Source organism: Canis lupus, chromosome 24 (genome assembly GCF_003254725.2).
Source record: "Canis lupus dingo isolate Sandy chromosome 24, ASM325472v2, whole genome shotgun sequence".
Classification (NCBI taxonomy): domain Eukaryota; kingdom Metazoa; phylum Chordata; class Mammalia; order Carnivora; family Canidae; genus Canis; species Canis lupus.
The window spans coordinates 37,112,382-37,130,130 of NC_064266.1; the positions used below are offsets into that span (position 1 = coordinate 37,112,382).

At 52.0% G+C, this 17,749-nt stretch overlaps 1 protein-coding gene and 1 long non-coding RNA gene across 9 annotated transcripts in view; one reads left to right on the plus strand and one right to left on the minus strand.

Moving 5' to 3' along the window:
- Positions 1 to 17,749, minus strand: part of RIPOR3 (RIPOR family member 3) — a 76,233-nt gene that overhangs the window by 47,699 nt on the left and 10,785 nt on the right. For 2 of the 7 annotated variants that reach the window (XM_025470395.3, XM_049100154.1), the window contains exon 2: positions 14,051 to 14,184. The exons of 1 other annotated variant lie outside the window; for it this stretch is intronic. The gene's annotated coding sequence lies outside the window, so the exon portion shown is untranslated. Of the gene's footprint in view, positions 1 to 12,787; positions 12,924 to 13,597; positions 13,782 to 14,050; positions 14,185 to 17,749 lie in introns of all 7 variants that reach the window. 4 more of the 7 variants (XM_025470392.3, XM_025470391.3, XM_025470390.3 and 1 more) reach the window with 4 other exon arrangements.
- Positions 13,388 to 17,749, plus strand: part of LOC112674117 (uncharacterized) — a 41,579-nt gene continuing 37,217 nt past the window's right edge. The window contains exon 1 of one of the 2 annotated variants that reach the window (XR_007405381.1): positions 13,388 to 13,608. This is a non-coding gene — a long non-coding RNA (uncharacterized LOC112674117). The remainder of the gene's footprint in view (positions 13,609 to 17,749) is intronic. The other variant, XR_004808978.2, reaches the window with a different exon arrangement.

Here is a 17,749-nt window from a genome sequence, read left to right on the forward strand (position 1 = left end):
CCTGTTCCCCCATCTGTAAAACGGGGATGGAAATTAAATGTGCATCAAGCATCGGAGCAGGGTATGTCATAAGGGCACGGAGTAAATGCTCAAGAAACACGATCTGTGGGACGTGTTCACGATTACAAATCAGCTGATAGCTAACAACAGTGCACCTGTGGTCTTCAGAGCCACACAGGACATGGGAATGAGCCCTGACCCAGTGTCCTGGGAGTTACAGGGCCCTTGGGGAATCAGGACCCTGAAAGCCACAACTTTGGACACACAGTAGGTGATGCTGCACAATATCCTTGGCGGATACAGAGAGCCGTAGTGTCGTTCCCTCCTCAAGATCCCCTTTGCACTGGCTTTTCTGAGGAGGAATTCTGCTGCTCAGCCTCAGTCTCATTCTGTCCAAGGGAAGCCCGAGGCCAAGGCCTTATCTTTGGAAGAGGCTGACCCTGGACCCAGAGAGGACAGGGGTGGGGGAGGTCCAGTCTCCCAGTTCTATTGCTGGCAGGTGCCCTCGCCAACCCCACTACACCCCCAAACTCTCCCAGACTCTGAGTCCCACAGCCCCACCGACTGCTCCTGTGGTTCTCCCCCAAACTCAGCGCAGTCCCAAGGGCCACCCACCCACACGCCCAGATTAAATCAGTCCTCCCGCCTCTCTGTTCCCTTGGACCCCGGTTTGGCAACGCCCGGCAGTGGAGACCATACATTTCTAATTAAATGCCACTAGACTGCTTTCCCAGCAAATCAAATTCACAACAAGATGCCCTTTCACCCCCACTCGGATGACCATGACCTAAGCCACGGACAACAAGCACCAGCGAGGATGTGGAGATTGGAGCCTCGGCCACCGCCGGTGGGGATGTAGCAGGTGCAGCCACCTTGGAAGACAGTTTGGCCATCCCTCTAGTGTGGAGCACAGAGTTACAAGTCGGCTGGGCAATTCCACTCCTCGACGTACACCAGGGAGAAATGAAAACATCTGTCCACACAAGACCTGCACGCAAGTGCTCATAGCAGCGTTACTCTCCACGGCCAAGAAGCCAAAACTACCCAAACGTTCATCAGCCAACGAGGGGATAATGAAACGTGGTGTATCCATACGACGGGATATTAGTCAGTCATGTAAGGAAATGAAGCAGTCATCTATGTCGCACTATAGATGAATCTTGAAAACATGATGCTGAGTGAAAGAAGCCAGACACAGAAGGCCATATATTATATGATTCCATTTCTATGGAATGTCCAGAATAGGCAAATCCATAGAGACAGAACATAGATTAGTGGCTGCCAGAGGCTGGGAGCAGAGGATTGGGGGGCAGGTGACTGCTAATGAGGACAGGGTTTTGTGGGGGGGGAGCAGCAGAAGTGTTCTGGAATTATGTATGTATGTATGTTCTGGAATTAGATGGTAGTGATGGTTGCACAACTTTGTGAATAGGCTTAACTGTACACTTTAAAAGTGTGAATTTTAGGGGGACCTGAGTGGCTCAGTAGGTTAAACATCTGCCTTCGGCTCAGGCTGTGATCCCAGAACTGTATGGGGCTCCCTGCTCTGTGGGGTATCTGCTTCTCCCTCTCCCTCTGCCCCTCCCCGCTGCTCATGTTCTCTCTAATAAATAAAATCTTTAAAAATAATTTAAAAAATAAAAATGTGAATTTTATGGCATATTGGTTATATCTGCATTTAAAAAAATAGGTTGATAAAAGTTTTGATGGCTTCTCGCAGGCTACATGACCTTGCGCAGGTGACTTGGCCTGAGCCCTGAAGGTCCCCATCTGTAGAATGGGACCCTAACAACAGCGCTACCTCGCAGCTCTGCTGAGGTTACATGAGAAGATACAAGAAAGCAGTGCCCCAACGAAGGGAAGCTTTAGAACTTGTGTTAGGATTAGTCACTGGACTAGCATAAATTTGGGGTGGTTTCCTAAGGCTCCCTCGTCCAGCGACTCTGCTCCCTTATTATTCACATGCCGCCTGATGTTCCCACTGTTCCCTATAACACCCTGCATGTCCTTCATGGGCAGGTGCAGGCTTGCCCTTGCCTTCAGCCGTGTCCCCAGCAGCGCCTCTCCTGGGCCCCCTGCTCTGATCCACCCTAGCGACGGGGAGCGCCGTCCTCTTCCAGGGGCCCCTAAAGGGAGTCACTGGTGGCAGGCTGAGTCCCACCCAAAAGGTTTCTTTTTTTTTTTTTAATTTTTATTTATTTATGATAGTCACACAGAGAGAGAGAGAGAGGCGGAGACACAGGCAGAGGGAGAAGGCAGGCTCCATGCACCAGGAGCCCGACGTGGGATTCAATCCCGGATCTCCAGGATCGCACCCTGGGCCAAAGGCAGGCGCTAAACCACTGTGCCACCCAGGGATCCCCCACCCAAAAGGTTTCTTTTTCTTTTTTTTCACCCAAAAGGTTTCTTTTCTCGAGCCGGGCTCTGAGCAACATGAGGAGGATCAGGTCTTATTTTCATGTGTGAAGTGCATCCCAAACTTCACTCATTTATCGCCTTCCCAACTTCCCCACGTCCCCACACTGGAGTACCACCTGTGTTACAAGTTACTGGATGCTTTCTGTAAATCAACTCGCTTATCAAAAAAAATAAGCATATATATATTTTTAAAGTTTTAATTTATTTATTTGACAGAGAGGGAGAGAGAGCACAAGCAGGAGGGGCGGCAGGCAGAGGGAGAAGGAGAAGTGGGCCCCGAGCTGAGCTGGGAGCCCAACATGGGGCTTGATCCCAGGATCGTGGGATCATGACTTGAGCTGAAAGCAGATGCTTAACCAGCATCTCCACCCTGGTGCCCCCCCAAATAAGCACATTTTGGAAGGACAATGTTATCACTACTGTAAACAAAAAGCCAGCATCATTCTCCATCAGTAAGAATGTAACCAACTGGGAGATATTCGCACTGAACGCACAGCCATGTCCAAGTGCAGGTAGGCACGTTGCCTGCAAAGCCTGTTCTTTCGAGGTCGGGGAGATTAGTATTCTTAGCGAGGCATTAAAGACCATGCTAACAACAACAAAGACTTTCTCCTTGGCATAATCGGGACTGAGAGGTCATTGAAAGAGGACTTACGTGATCCATGAGTCATTGTTATTAACGCCTGCCCCTCCTGAATCATCCTCCCTCCTCTCCTGTAGCCTGTGGACTAAAATATCACCTCCTTATGAGGCTTTTCCTGGCCCCTCATCCAAGAGGCACCAGCCCTGCCCCCCACCATTTTCCCAATTCCCTGTCTCTGTTTTATCTTTCTTTTTAGCTTTTACATCCTATTCACTACATCTTCCTTGTCTTCTGTTCCCCCAGCTAGAACGCATGCCCTAACGGACCAGCTCTCCCCAGGGTAAATACCTACTGAATGAATGGGTGCAGAGATGACAATGGGTTCTGTGCCTCCAGAGACTTCATACTGTCTTACGCTAGCTTCATACCAAATCTTGACCCTTGGGAGGCAGCCCTACAAATGATTGTTGAGTGTGCAACTGAGTGAATGAATGAAGTTTTGCCTGGGTAGTGAAGCTCCCAGTTTTGTTTTGTTTTTTTGTTTTGTTTTGTTTGTTTGTTTTTTGAGATAACCCAGGCTTCTCCATGTGTCTATGTTTCCGAAGGCTCTGATACTAAATTCTTCCTGCAGACTGTCTCCAGGACCGAAAGAACGGAGCCTTTGCCAAGAAAAGGGGCTGAATTCTCAGGCCTCCAGTCGAGAGCAAATAGAGCTGGTTTCCCAGGATAACCAAGTTAGGGACCCTCAGAAGTTGTGGGAGCTCAGGAGGCGTGGGGAGAGCATCCTCCAGAGACAAACTCCTTCTTGCCCGCCCTGGCCAGCACCCCTGGCGCACTGCCGCGTGGGAGAAGCCAGCCAGACACGCAGGCCCGCTGCAGTCACTAAATGATCCTAAGTACATCAAGATGGGCGCCCTGACGCCAGCCACTCTGAGCGGGTCTGGAATGAATTGGAGGGTTGTTAAGATCGCCGACTTAAGCCTCTTCTCACAGGAAAAATATTTATTTCACTGAGCTCTGCTTTTTTGGAAAGCTGTGCCTGTAACCGTCCACATCGATCTAGCAGAGTTTTGGCTACTGCTGGCTTTGTCTCCCCTCCTGTGTTGGGCCCTGCGTGTGTGTGTGTGTGTGTGTGTGTGTGTGTGTCCATGATCATTAAGCAATCAGCCAAAAGACACAGCCAGGACACTCTGCTCTTCTTCAACTGGAAAAAAAATGGACGCAAACTGAGTTCGTGGCATGAGACACAAGACATGCATGTTTTATCATCAAAGATGCCTATTTGCAAGACGCAACTGCTTTTTTCTTTTTTTTTAAATCGAACATGCTCATTTTTTTTCTCTGGCTTAGAGAAAAAATACAGACCAATTCGAGGAGGAGAATAGGTATTCCCATCCTTCCGAGGTGCCACAATCAGCCTTTAGTGCAATATTTCCCATTGCTTTTCTACTCTTAGAGCTGAGGGCCTGGATTTGAATCCCAGGTCTGCCACTTGCTGGCTCTGCAAACTGGAGAGCCATGGGGCCTCTGTTTTCTCTTTCTAAGATGGAGTAATAATAGACCTTTAAGTTGTTAGGAGGAATAAGTGAGCGAGAATAGATACAGAGCTTAGCAGAGTTTCTGGCACATAGTAAATGATCCATAAACGGTACCTATTTTATAGGAGGAATTTGTACATTATTACACATCTCACTATACCCCAACTGCACTGACAAATGTTACTTTTTAGTCATTGCTAATTTGTCATCCCATTCTTTAATTTGCATTAAAAAAAAATTTCACCCACTATTTTCCTAACATTTTATTAGCTACACTGTTGAATGTATACTGTATGCCAAGCACGGGCTAAGGGTCTCCATAAAATATTTTCTTCTCACTTCTGGTTTATACCCAGACTTGAACAGATATTTATACACCCATGTTCACACCAGCATTACTCACAATAGCCCAAAGGTGGAGCAACCCAAGGTCCATCAACAGATGAACAGATAAACAAAATGTGGTCTATCTGCACAACGGAATACTGTTCTGCCTTAAAAGGAAGGGAGTTCTGATACAGGCTACAACATGAATAAACCTTGAGGCCATAATGCAAAGTGAAATAGGCCCGTCATAAAAGGACACATGCTGTATGATTCCTCCTGTATGGGGTCCCTAGAGCAGTCAAAGTCATAGAGACAGAAAATAGGATGGCGGCGGGGGGGGGGGGGGGGCGGCGCCTGGGTGGTTCAGTCAGTTAGGTGTCTGTGACTCTTGGTTTCGGCTCAAGTTGTGATCTCAGGGTCATGAGATCAAGCCTCTTGTCAGGTTCAGTGCTGAGCAGGGAGCGTGCTTGAGATTCTCTCTCTCCCTCTCCTCTGCCCCTTCCCCTGCTCGCACGCCTGTGCTCGCCCGCATGTGTGCACAAGTGCACGCGCCCTCTCTCTCTCTTATAAATCAATCAAGCAATCAATCTTAAAAAAAGAAAGAAAGTAGAAAGGTGGGAGCCAGGGAGGGGGATTGAGGAGTTAGTGGTAAATGGGGACAGAGTTTCCGTTGGGGGAAATGACAAAGTTCTGGAGGTGGATGGTGGTGATGGTTGCACAGCAACGTGAATGTGCCGAATGCCACAGAACCATACACTTAAAAACACATAATGTGGTGAATTTTACGTTATGTATATTTTACCAGAACAAAAAAGTCTTGGTCAATCTACTTAAGGTAGATGTTTTTATTAACCACCGCCCCCCACACCTCCATTCTTTAAAAGATAATGAAACAAAGGCTCAGAGAGGTCAAACGCATTCCCAGAGTTACACGGCTTAGAAGCAGTAGAGACAGGCCTAGGTGCCAGGGCTTACTCTCCAAGCCCACGTTGTGCTGTAAGAATTCTGTGGAGTCAGAAGGAAACCAACCCAAGGTAACATGGCAGGCAGAGTTAGCAGCGCCAAACTGGCCCTCAAGGTTCAGAGTTCAGTTCTAAATTTGTTCTCTGACCTTCTTGTGGGTGCTAAATTTGGCCAAACAAGTTCTTCCAGCTTAATCGATGACGTGAGTGCATTGTTTTGAAGATCAAACCTCTTTCCTGGTATGAAAATAATAAAATCATGCAGATTTGTTTGAAGAAGCCACCTTGCCGCCTGTCGGCAGCCCTCAGAGAGTAACCCTGGACTCGCTGAGAGTGGAGACACATAGCAGAGCCTGAGTAACAATGTCTCCTCCTGAATGAACCAAAAACGGAGCCTCAGGAAATAGCGAGGCAAAAAAAAATGCTAACCAGAACCAAACTTTAAGTTTTCCTGAAGTTATTAATTAAGAACAAAATAACACTCTTCGGATAGCCTCCAGTCCAGGGAGGAATTTGCAAGGGTTGTCCCCACTTCTCTGGGAGGTTTCGGGCTGCCTGGTCCATGACCCCTTGTCAGATACCCTGCCTCTATTGAGGTGGAACAGACATGTGATCCTTGTGGTCTGGCCGACGATATCTGAACAAGCGTTGGACACTGGACCCTGGAGAGAACATTCACTCACTGGCCAGAAACAAGACTTCTGGTGCTTGACTCAAAAGGATGAATCTGGACATCAGATTCCCTCCCACAGGAATATGAACCAAGAGACAATGGAAAAGCATTCCAGTTGGAACAGATACTTGAGCTGAAAGACTGTGGATATTTGGGGTTGGGGTGGCCATTCCAGGGGCATAAGCACACAGATGTATGTAGAAAAGGGGTAGGTGCTATGGCACTCTGGATCCCAGTGAAAGCACTGAGTGGCTGGATCAAACTTTATCTGAAACCCACCCTACCACTGACTTTTCCATTACATGAGCCAAAAAAAATCTTTCTTCAAATTACTTTTGTTAGGTTTTCTGTTTTTTTATTTTTTAATGACCAAAAGGAACAGCTCTATAACCTCCTAACATGTCCCATTTTTACCTGAAACCGTCAGAGTTAGATGTGCGACATAGAACCCAACAGACCACACCAAAGTAGGCAGAAGCGCTTTGGCAGAGTTTAGGATTCAAAGCAGTGTCCCCATGCATCCCAAGTGACGCAAGTTCCCCTTCTCTGGTCTGAAGCCCTGGGAGGAGGGGCGAGAAGGTTAAAACTTTGCTGCAGGGACATGCTGTCCTCACGACGACCCCTTCTCAGCCTCAGAACTACTGTTACCAGAATCTCTCTGAAGGTCCTGGACAAAGGATGAAGCCAGGAACTCCTGAGGCTGAGGGCAGGTCCGGAGCCTGGGAGAGAAGGGGCAGGCTGGGGCTGGGGCAGACCTAGGTCTTCCGTTTCCCGTGGGCCTCTGCAGCACAGCTGTCGGCCACAGGGGGTTAGCCAGCCCTGGGGACAAGCGGCATTCAGGGGATAGGGAGCAACCAGGGCTAAAGGCGCTGCCGGAGACAAGCTGAGGCTCATCGAGGCCGAGGGGCCTAGCAGTAAGTGCCCGCCCTGGGCCTGGTCGGGCGTCCCATGGCTCGGAAGGTGGCACCATTTCCAAGTCACCGCAGCGAAGCTCCAGCGACTCAGGCTTCGGCAGTGGCCACATCTGCCCTCACATTTCCCCTCCAGCTGGTTCTGCCATCAGCGGCCCCTCCAGAGCCTCCCTCAGACAGAGCCTGACGGCTGATGAGGAAGAGGATCAGTCACAGACTCGACTCTCCCTCCGGCCTCTGTCCCACCCGCCGGAGGCGTGGGTGTGTCCAGCCCACCTGGGAGCATCTGCTTTTGTCATCAGACAGGGCTGCCTTGACGAGGACCAGACCGCGCCCCCCCCCCCCCCCCCGAAGAAGGGGAGAGCCAGAGAAATTAAATTTCCAAAAGCAAAGAAGCAATGATCATTGGTCACATCTGTGAAATCAGGTGCTTCTCAAGGGCCAGGGAGTCCCCAGGCCTCAGTTTAAGCTCACATGGTGGACGTCATAGGTGTTGTCCGAGCCCTGGGGGAACTGCTGTATGCATCGAGGCCCAGCAGCCGTGGGTGGTTCCCCCTCCAGGGTCCACCCAGGATCCTCCTCTCAGACGCCCCGTCACTTCCACCAGGAGGTTCCTACTGGTTTTCATGGATCCCCAGAGGACGCAGCTACACCGAGACCCGGTATTGACTGGAGTTCTCACCCCCCTCTTCACTGGCTGTGCCTCGGTGGGGGGGCATTCAATCTTTTTTGAGGTTCAGTTTTCTCACCTGTACATTGGGCTGGGGGGCTTGTCTTAGCCCAGAAGTTTGCAGACTGTCGACTGCACCTGTCTTTGGGCCATGAGCTCAACAGAGGGAGTCGTGACAGTCACGACATTCATTTATGCTACTCAGGCTCCACGGTGACAATTTCCCAAGTGCACACCCCATCGTTTCTGGGAGTGAGCTGAGGGCAGGAACCCCACGTGCCTCTCTGTTCCCACCCAGCACCTTGCATGAAGCTGCTGTTGGGAACGATCTACGGAAAGGTTCTCAAATGACTCACACACTCTGTTCTGTTCCTTTTCACGATAGCCACCAGCCCATGGAGGCAGCTCAGTCAGAACTGGGGTCAGGCGGACCTGGCCTCGAGCCCAGCTCCACCCTTACTCAAGTGTGGCCATGGGTAGCTCTGTTCCAAGCCTCTGGTCCTATCTGTTCCTGGGGAATAATTGTCCTGTGAATCTGAATTAAGATAACATGTGCAAAGCTCTTGGCTTTGTGAGAGGCACACCGCCAGCCCCATGTCAGCCCACTACAATTATTACGTCCGTATATCGTGTACACTGCAAAAGGCTCCTCGGGGTCAGGACACCCCTTAACTTCCTCCAGTCAAATCATCAGGTTGTTTGGGGCACCTCTTCCTCCTCCGATTGGATGTAGCGGAGTTGGGGGAGTGATAGCTTGTTGGGGCTTTCTCCCTGCTTCCTGGCTTCCCTAGCCTGCTGGTCAGGCTTTGTCTTCCCCTCCAAGACAACCCCGCACCCAACCCCAAAAGGGGTACCTTCAGCATCACCCCCATTTGAGAATGTGAGCCTAGGAGGGCATGTTTCCCAGTTTTACCACATTTAAAGTAGACCATGCAAAAGCCCACTGAGATGTCTGTGGAAGGACCTGCTGTTTGACTGGTGGGTTCCCCGTGCCTCACCCTGCCCGGCTGCCCCCAGGGCCACACTCAGCTCCAGACAGCGCTCAGCAAGAGAGGTCAGCGGCTAAGCTCTCTGGCTTTCCTCTGACCTCACGTCTGTTTGTTTTTCATGTTCAGCAGCTGTCTGCAGTGGAAATCTCCACTAAGGGACAGACCTCGTCTCTGTGCTAGAAGCAGGAGAATGCCACAGGAAAGGCGGCTGCCCGAGTCAGGAGGGCTGGTCACCGAGTTCCTACACGCCACTGGGGAACCAACCCTCAGAGCTTCTGTTTTCTTATCTCCGTGGGCTGAGAAGAGAACTTGCAGATAGGCCTTGGCTCATGTTCTAACACCACCGGTGGACACAGGTTGCTTCTGGCGTGGCGTTGAGATTCTGAGGCCGTGTTTGGGCTCACTAGGAAACGGCGTTGAGGTGGATTAGCCATGTCTTCCACAAACTGAAGGGTGGGAAGGATGGTATATTTGGCGTCACATAGTTGCCACCCCAACCCAGGTGCTCTGTAAAGTTCCTCAAAGCTTGAAATGGCTCAGTCCTAAGGTCTCACAGGATCATACAAAACTTAAGAAGATCTCTCTGTTGATTTGACCTTTATTCTAATAGTGCCACGGGCTTCTCATGGTGAACACTCCCTTACCACTTTGCACTGCTCACCGTTAAGGCCCATTCAAACTGCCACATCCTTCTTGCCACCACGACGGGTTCAGCCAAGGGGATCTGCGCCAGGCCAGGTCACTGAAAATCAGCCCTACGATCCTCTACTCCCTCTCACCTGACTGGATCCAGCCATACCTGACACTAAACCTAATTCTAAATTTTTGAGTTGTAGGAGCCAAAGCATTCTTCTCTTCTTCTTCTTCTTCTTCTTCTTCTTCTTTTTTGCTTAAGCAGCATGAATTGGGCTTTCACCACTTATAACTCACGGAGTCCTAATGCACAGATTCTTTCTTCTTCACAGGCCCCAAATTAAAGACCAAAAAAGGGTTTGGCTAGTGTGACAGTGAGAACCTTTGGGCCTTTGTTTTTGTTTCCGTGTCATCCAGCCAAGGCAAGAGGCCTAGAATGCAGAGACCTGGGAGACACCTGCTGAGGGGTCCCTGTGGTAAGATAGCCTCTATTTTGACAAGTAGAACCTAAAAGGGGGCAAGTTGTCTGGAATATCTTTTTATCCCCTTCAAAATGTAGTTTTCATGAATGCTTTCTCCTTAGCTTCCTGATGTACTGAATCTAGCTTGGCTGAATTTTGTTTAAAAATGTGGGCATCAATCATAAATACCCTTGGGAGAAAACATTAACCATCAACTAGCAACATTAGCGTCCCTCCGCCCCACCCTGTCTCCTGCAGTTAAATGGACTGGAACCTCTCCACCTTGTCCCAGGAGGAACCTTTCCTGCCTGTCCTAGAACATTTCGGAATGGGCTTCTGCCGTAAGTTTTCACATATCATCACACAGCTCAGCTTCCTGGCCCGACTCCTCTGCAGTGAGGGGCAGGCAGGGACCACCACAGGGAACTAACAGCTCTGAGCATTTCTGGAGTCTGGCTCTTGAAGTTTTTTTCTGGGGCAAATTCTCCTTTCCCCCCACCCCCACCTCCCACCCCCATTCGGGAACCTGAAAGGCCCAGCAGCAACTGGAGCATAGGGAAGGCTTTGATGTGGGATAGACCTGGGGACAAAACCCAGTCTGCCAAATTCTTGCTGTGTCATCCTGGACAAGTTGCTTCACCTCTCTGAGTCCCAGCTTTCTATAAAATGCGGATGGTAATACCACCCACTGTGTCGAGCCAGTTCTGAGAATTCAATATTCTAACGCTTGCCGGACATAGTCCATGGTAGTTATAGTATTAGCACTCGTGGTTTTCTCATTTAGATCGGCTTAGACCAGGGCAGGAAGGAAAGAGGATAGAGAAGAGAGAGATTGAGAGCAAACAACCTCGGGATTTCTGCATCATTCAGCCATAGAAGTCATGACCCTCCCTCTCAGCCGCCCTAGTTGGAGACCGTCCCTTGTCAGCATGCCTGGCCACCCTCTGAAGATCTGTCTGCTTTATCCTTTCAGAGGGGAGGGATTGATTTTTCTTCCCCAGGGAGGGCAGTCTGACGCTGACCCTCTACCCAGGTCCCAGAGTCTGCAGACAGGGACTGAGCAGTGACAGAGGCTCAGCCCCCCGAGGCCATGGCGCTTTGTCACGGCACCTGAACAGACCGAGACCATTGTTACACACTCACTGCTCTCAATGTTTCTCCTTCAGCACATATACCACAACTCTAATTAAGTGTGCGATCATTTCCGTAACAAGCAATGGTTTGAAAAACACGACTGTGCTTTCCCCTTTGCCTCTTTAGGTAAACAGTCCTTCCCCTTGGTCCTCAGATATCCATCTGCCTGGGGAAGACGTGCATTCACACAGAGGAACGAAAGGCAGGATGGTGGCGATATTCAGTTCCTCGTAGTCAAAGCAGATTTTGCCACAAGACAGCGGACTTAAAAGTCACCACTGTGAGAAAACATTTTTTAAAAGTCTTTTAGGGGGCAGCCCGGGTGGCTCGGCGGTTTAGTGCCGCCTTCGGCTCAGGGCCTGATCCCAGGTTACTGGGATCAAGTCCTGCCTTCCGGCTCCCTGCATGGAGGCTGCTTCTCCCTCTGCCTGTGTCTCTGCCTCTCTCTCTCTCTATGTGTGTGTGTGTGTGTGTGTGTGTGTGTGTGTGTGTGTCTCAAGAATAGATAAAGAAAATCTTTAAAAAATAAATAAAAAATAAAAGTCCTTTAGGTGCCAACATACATAGCAAAGGCATAGCACTTTCCCACACTGTTAAAAAAAATAGAGGTCTCCCTTTACCACCCGTGCCCCCAGGCCTGCTATCTTTGGCAGAAGGACCACATGCATAGAAGAGAGGACATCCCTCTATCCCTCTCTTGGCTTCAGCCCAGAAAGCACAGGGGCATACAAGAGGGTGCTGGTGCAAAGTAGGGACCCAAGAGCTACCTGGGTTCAAATCCCAGCTCTGCCACTTAAGAGTTCTGTGACGGGGAGCCAGTTATGTCACGTCTCTGTGCCTCAGTCTCCTCATCTGTAAAATGGGACTCAGTACTTCCTCACAGAGTTGCTACGAGTGTTGCGTGAGATGCTTAGTGTAGATTCAGGTGTTTTCTAAGTATCAGCTACTTCTATTTTGTTATTTATTTATTTCATTCGTTTGTTTAGTACAAGCAGAGCCAGCTACGAAGGCAGGGATTTGCACTGACCCTCTGGAGGCTCAAGGAGGAAGCTGGATTGAGACCACTGCTCACCAGTTTAAGTTGGGGGGACTATGCAAATGCCCCAGGTTGGATGGAAGGAAGGAAGCCTTGCCCGGTGTTGCACTTTTCCGGGCTCCACAGGGTCTTCCACCTAAGGGACATCCCTTTTCCTAGGGGACACTGTGTGAGGATGGTGGACAGCCCCAGCGGGGGCCAGATGCAGCGGAGTTGAGGGCTCTGAGCCAAGGAAGAGACAAGTCAGCCAGGCAGGGCTCCGGGCCCAGAGCACGGTTCCTCCAGCCGCCAGCGCCAGAAAGGCCAGCAGTGGTCCCGGGCCATGGACGTGGCTGGATGCCCCGCGTCCTCCCCATCCACCCGGGAGCCTCCGGGGGGCTCCGGACCCCACGCCACCTGGGGGGGGGAGGCGCTGAGGATGGAGCAGAAGGAAATCTGAGACTGAACATTACCTGAAGACCTACGGCACTGGATCGGATTAAATTGGCCAGATCGGACGAAATCTCGTGTTCCTCCTCGTTGCCCTGGGTTTGTGAGCAATCCCAGCTCAGTTACAGGAAGCAATGAAAAGGCATTTCTTTCTTTTTCCTGCAGAGGCACGTGATGGTGGGTAGAGATGCTGCCTGCGGCCCGGCCACCAGCGTGCGGCTTCCGGGACGGCACCGCCCCTGTCCGAAGCGCGAGGGGGCTCCCCGGGGGCTCCCGGACCCCCCCAGCAGGCGAGGGCGCCATTCGATGCTGAGTGGCGGCCGACAGGTGGCCCGGGGCCGGGGGCACACAGGGGGGCCGCCCGCCGGGCCTTCCGCTCCTCTTCAGCGCGAGCGGGCCCCACCGCCTGCCTCCCACTGGGAGAAAGCCACGCAAGGGGCCAAAAGGGACGCGCCGCCACCTCTGCCATTGGCCGCTGGCTCCTGCCCACCTGCGCACGCAGGTGCCTGCCCCCGCGCCTGCGCACACACGCCTGCCCCGCGCACGCCTCACGCACATACGTGCACCCCCCCCGCCCGCGCGCGCACGTCCACACGTCTGTCCACACGCATGCGCGCGCATGCGCCGTCCGGGCTGCGTCGCTTTGAGGAGGCAAGCCGCCACGAGGGACAGGGCCCCGTGCTGGGGGCCCCGGGACGCCCCCTCCCTCCCTGAGGAGAAGGGACCCCTGCCCCTGCCCCTTGAGGCGAGCGGAGCCCCCTCTGCCCCCGGACACCTGGCGCGCCTGTGACAGCCTGACGCCAAGGGCCCGGCCACCACGCCCGCACCCTGACCTGCAGAAACCGTAAGATCTTGGACAGGTGTTGTTTTCAGGCGCTGAGTGATGGGGCCATGTGTTACTCGGCGCTCGGTGACTAATCCGGCCCCCTCGTCAGCTCTGTGCCCCTGAACCAGCGGCTTCACATCCGTGTGTGTTCCGTGGTCTCAAAAAAAGGCGCATAGTAGCGGCACCCCCACCTTACGGGGTCGTTGCGAGGACCGAGAAAAGGGACATACGAATGAATGTGAACGGGACAGCTGGCTGGAGCAGGAGGATTAGAGAATCAGGAAGTGAAGCCCACCCCGCCACCCCCCGCCCGGCTCCCGGGGTGGGGGTGCGGGTGCGGGAGGGCGGAAGCAGGGCAGGGCGAAGCTGTAAAGAGCCCTCACTGGGTAGCTGCCACAAGGCCAGGTGCCAGCTGGAACCCCCCACCCCCCCCCCCCACACACACCACCTCCACCCTCACCTCATCACCTGGACTTTCTCCTAAGGCTCTAAAGGACCAGTGCTCAGCGGCGTCTGGCTGGCTCAGTCAGTGGAGCATGCAGCTCTTGATCCCGGGGTCATAAATTCGAGCCCCATATTGGGTGTAGAGATTACCTAAAAATTAAAACAAAGGACCAATGCTCAGAGCTGCCTGCGCACGGTCAGGGTGCCCAAAGGCATTCTCTGCTCTCCACCCGGCCATCCCTACGCTAGGTTCTGCTATCCCTTCTTCATGGATTATACGTTCCCCACGGGGCCGCTGTTGCCCAAAAGCTGGCCAGGCTTGGTGCCATGGAGACAAGCAAGCCAACAGCCACAGCATCTGATAGCTCTAGAAACTGACCCTCGTGGGAGAGCCACAGCCAGCTGGCATGAGTACCATGAGCCGGCCACGGCTCCTGAGCAGTCAGTCCTGGGGGAGACAGGGATAGAGCGGAGGGGTCAGGCTTCAGCCTTCACATGTAACGATGCCTGATTCCAAGTCAGAACAGATTTTTGACTTGGATGCACGTCCAGCCCTCCCTGCCCTAGGTCTGTGTGATCCCCAAACCTGAGCTGGACCCGCTGTGCTGCCACCTCTGAACTACCACCCCAGTTTTGAGGGCCCAGAGATGCACACCAGTACATCTACCCCGTCATCTCATTTGGGGTTGGAGCCACTTAGGCAGAAGGGCCATGGGGACCACACAGCCCTTGTCTGTCCTTCTTTTGCTTCTGAGCTGGGGATGTGAATCAGACCTTTGATGTCCACAGGCATGCAGAGTGGTTGCCAGCCCCTGGGCAGCCCACCTGTAAGGGAGGTAGTGGCTCGTGGTAACCCCAGCCCTCCTCATGGATCCTCCCCAATCAAGCTAATCCCACTTTTTGGATTCTGGCCAAGCAGGGTGACAGCCAATATTGGCACTGGTCTCCCAATTGCCCTGAGGGGCAGGGACTGGGAGGAGGCTCCTGCATGGTGTGCGTGCAGCCCGTTAGGAGCTGCCACTAGACCCACAGCCAGAAGGCACAGCACAGCTTCTCTCTTGTCCTGACTTTGGCTCTTCTCTGTACCCCATCAGTGCTACACCGTATCATCATAGCGTTCATGAGAACTCTTTCTGTGCCATTAGCTCAGGAAATCCCCAGATGCCCCCAAGGTAGGTTCTGTTATAATCCCTATTTTACAGAGGGGCTGTCTAAGGCCTGGCTAGTCTGTGGAGGAGGCAGGATTTGAACCCAGGCAGTCTGGCTTTGGGGCAGTGCTCTCTGTGGTGTGGCTGGCTCCTACACACTTGGCTAGCCACTCTCCCAACTCCTAACACCGCCCCCTCCCAGGGGGCAAAGTTCTGCAGGCCGGCTTTGTTCTTGAGGAGCCCCTGATCTGCCCAGGGGCTTCCAACTTGCTTACTGGCTAGGAAAAGTCTCCTGCCTCTCTGTGCTAACAGAGCAGCTATTTCCTGGCCCCAAAGCCCCAGTACAATTCTTCCTCATGCCTCTGGGCTTGTGGCTTTGAGAGACTCCTGATTGCATACATCTCCCATTAGCCGAAGCAAGTTCTTTCCGTGGCCGCGACACAGGCGTGTTAAAAGGTAAACTGCCATACATCATCTGGCAACATACTCATTTGTCTCTGTCAGGCCCTGTTCCGGCCCCACCAGGCCCCTGCTCTCTGCTGTCAGAGAAACAGCTTCATCCTGCCTGCAAAGGCCTTTGCCAGGCCTGGGCCAAGAAGTCAGGGTTTGTGGACCCGACCAAGTGAATCCCTTTGTAAGCATTCAACAGCAATGTCTTGATGACAAAGAAATTACACGTTAATGGACCATTTTTCAATTTGTAAGCCCAAGTCAAGGCTCCTAAAATGGTACCAGCTGTCAAGGATGAAATATATGCGTCTGGCATGCTCTTACATATGTGAGGGTCGCGTGCTTCCCACCCACAGGAGAGCTGGGCACCAGTGATCCCAGACAACACAACATCATGTTTGCCCTTGTGAAGACAATATCCAACCCCACTCGCCCCCGCCTTTTTATAGCCCCTTTGGGGAAGATGTGTCTGGAGAGAGTGGAGAGAGGTGTGGGCCAGGAGACAGCATAGTTCGCATGGCTGGGATTCTGGGAGAGAAAGTACAATGACTCCAAGCCCTTGGAATGGGATTGGAGGGTCTCAGAACCCTGCCAGCTGTAGAGTCAGAGAGGAGAGGTTTCCTCCCAGCTTTGCTATTTACCAGCTGTGTGACCTCGAGCAAGTCAGTTCACCTCTCTGGCCTCAAACAGAGATGATCCTAGAACTCATTTCACGAGGTTGTAGAGAGGGCTAAGGGGGGAGGGAATGAAAGGAGCACAGAAAAGTGTCCAGCACATCAGCTGTGCTGCACAGACTGCAGTAAGCGGCGCATTAGTGATAGCTACTGTTTATAGTAGGTATGGTGGCCCCTGAAAAATCCAAGCCTACCCAGGGACTTGGAATGTGACCTTATTTGGAAATAGTCTTTACTGACATAACTGGTTAAGATGAGGTCACACGGGGTTGGGGTGGCCCTAAATCCAATGACTGGTGTCCTTATAGGAGGAAAAAGGTTATATGAAGGCAGCGAATATCTGCTGATTCATTTGTTCGCCTACTGAGGGTAAGTCCAACAGCATCCAAGACTGGCACCCAGGGCCAGCAGCTGTGATGCAGGAAGCCCCCTGGCCTGTTCAGTACCCACAAACAGTTCCTAAGGCTATCCCTGGATTTGCACGATCTAGATTTGCTATAATCGCTGCCGCTAAATCGTTAGGGTAGGGCAGAGAGGGGCAGAATACAGGCAGAACCACACATCACAGCACAGTGCGATAGCAAAGATCCCCCACCCCGGGTCAGGAGTATTTTTCCACCAGGAAACAAGAACAGTTCATGTGAGTTTGTTCACCCTTTGTCCCAGGACACAAAAATGTCAGAAATGTACAAGGGCTCCGGCCACAGAGGGACACTGTATCTTGCCCCCGAGGTCCATTTCCTGTGTGAGGCTGAGGGTCAGGGTGAAGACCACTGCACAGAGAGACAGGACAAGTGAGTGCTGCTGTGTGCATGTCGTGGGGAGCCGGTGAAGCTCCCCTTTCTCTGGGGCCTGGATTCTGGTTTGTAAAATGGGGGTGATGATGCCTGATGCCTGGTCCTTCAGCTCACAGAGTTAAGAATAACAGATGTCACAACTTCAGGTACGGTCCTGTGGGGCTCTTCCCTTTGTTCTGACGGGGTCAGCAACATGAGAAATGAGTTCCTCTAACTATGCCTCTCCCAGACCCCACTTTATAACAAGCAGACTTGACTCTGTTGCTCAGTTCATTTGTATTCACTAAGCACCAACAGTGTGCACAATGCCGTGCCGGTTTCTGGAAGGCTGTTTACAACTGTTAGCACTGCTGAGCATTGTGTGCTTTGCCTCTCAGTTGTTGCGACACATCCGTTAGGTAATGTCATCAGAACCCCATTTTTGATAGAAAACTCCGTTCAGAGGGCCAAGGCCCAACTTGCTCAAGGCCACACAGTGAGTTTAGATTCCCTTTGTACTCTGCTTCCAGATGAGACATTCTGCCTGCAAGGACCCACAACCCAGTGTGGTGAGACCCAGGCCCTCCCAGACCAAGGCGTTGCTAACACAGGCTTGTATTTCCCATGGCTGACATAGTGTCAGACACTCCTTAGTGTTACAAGCGGG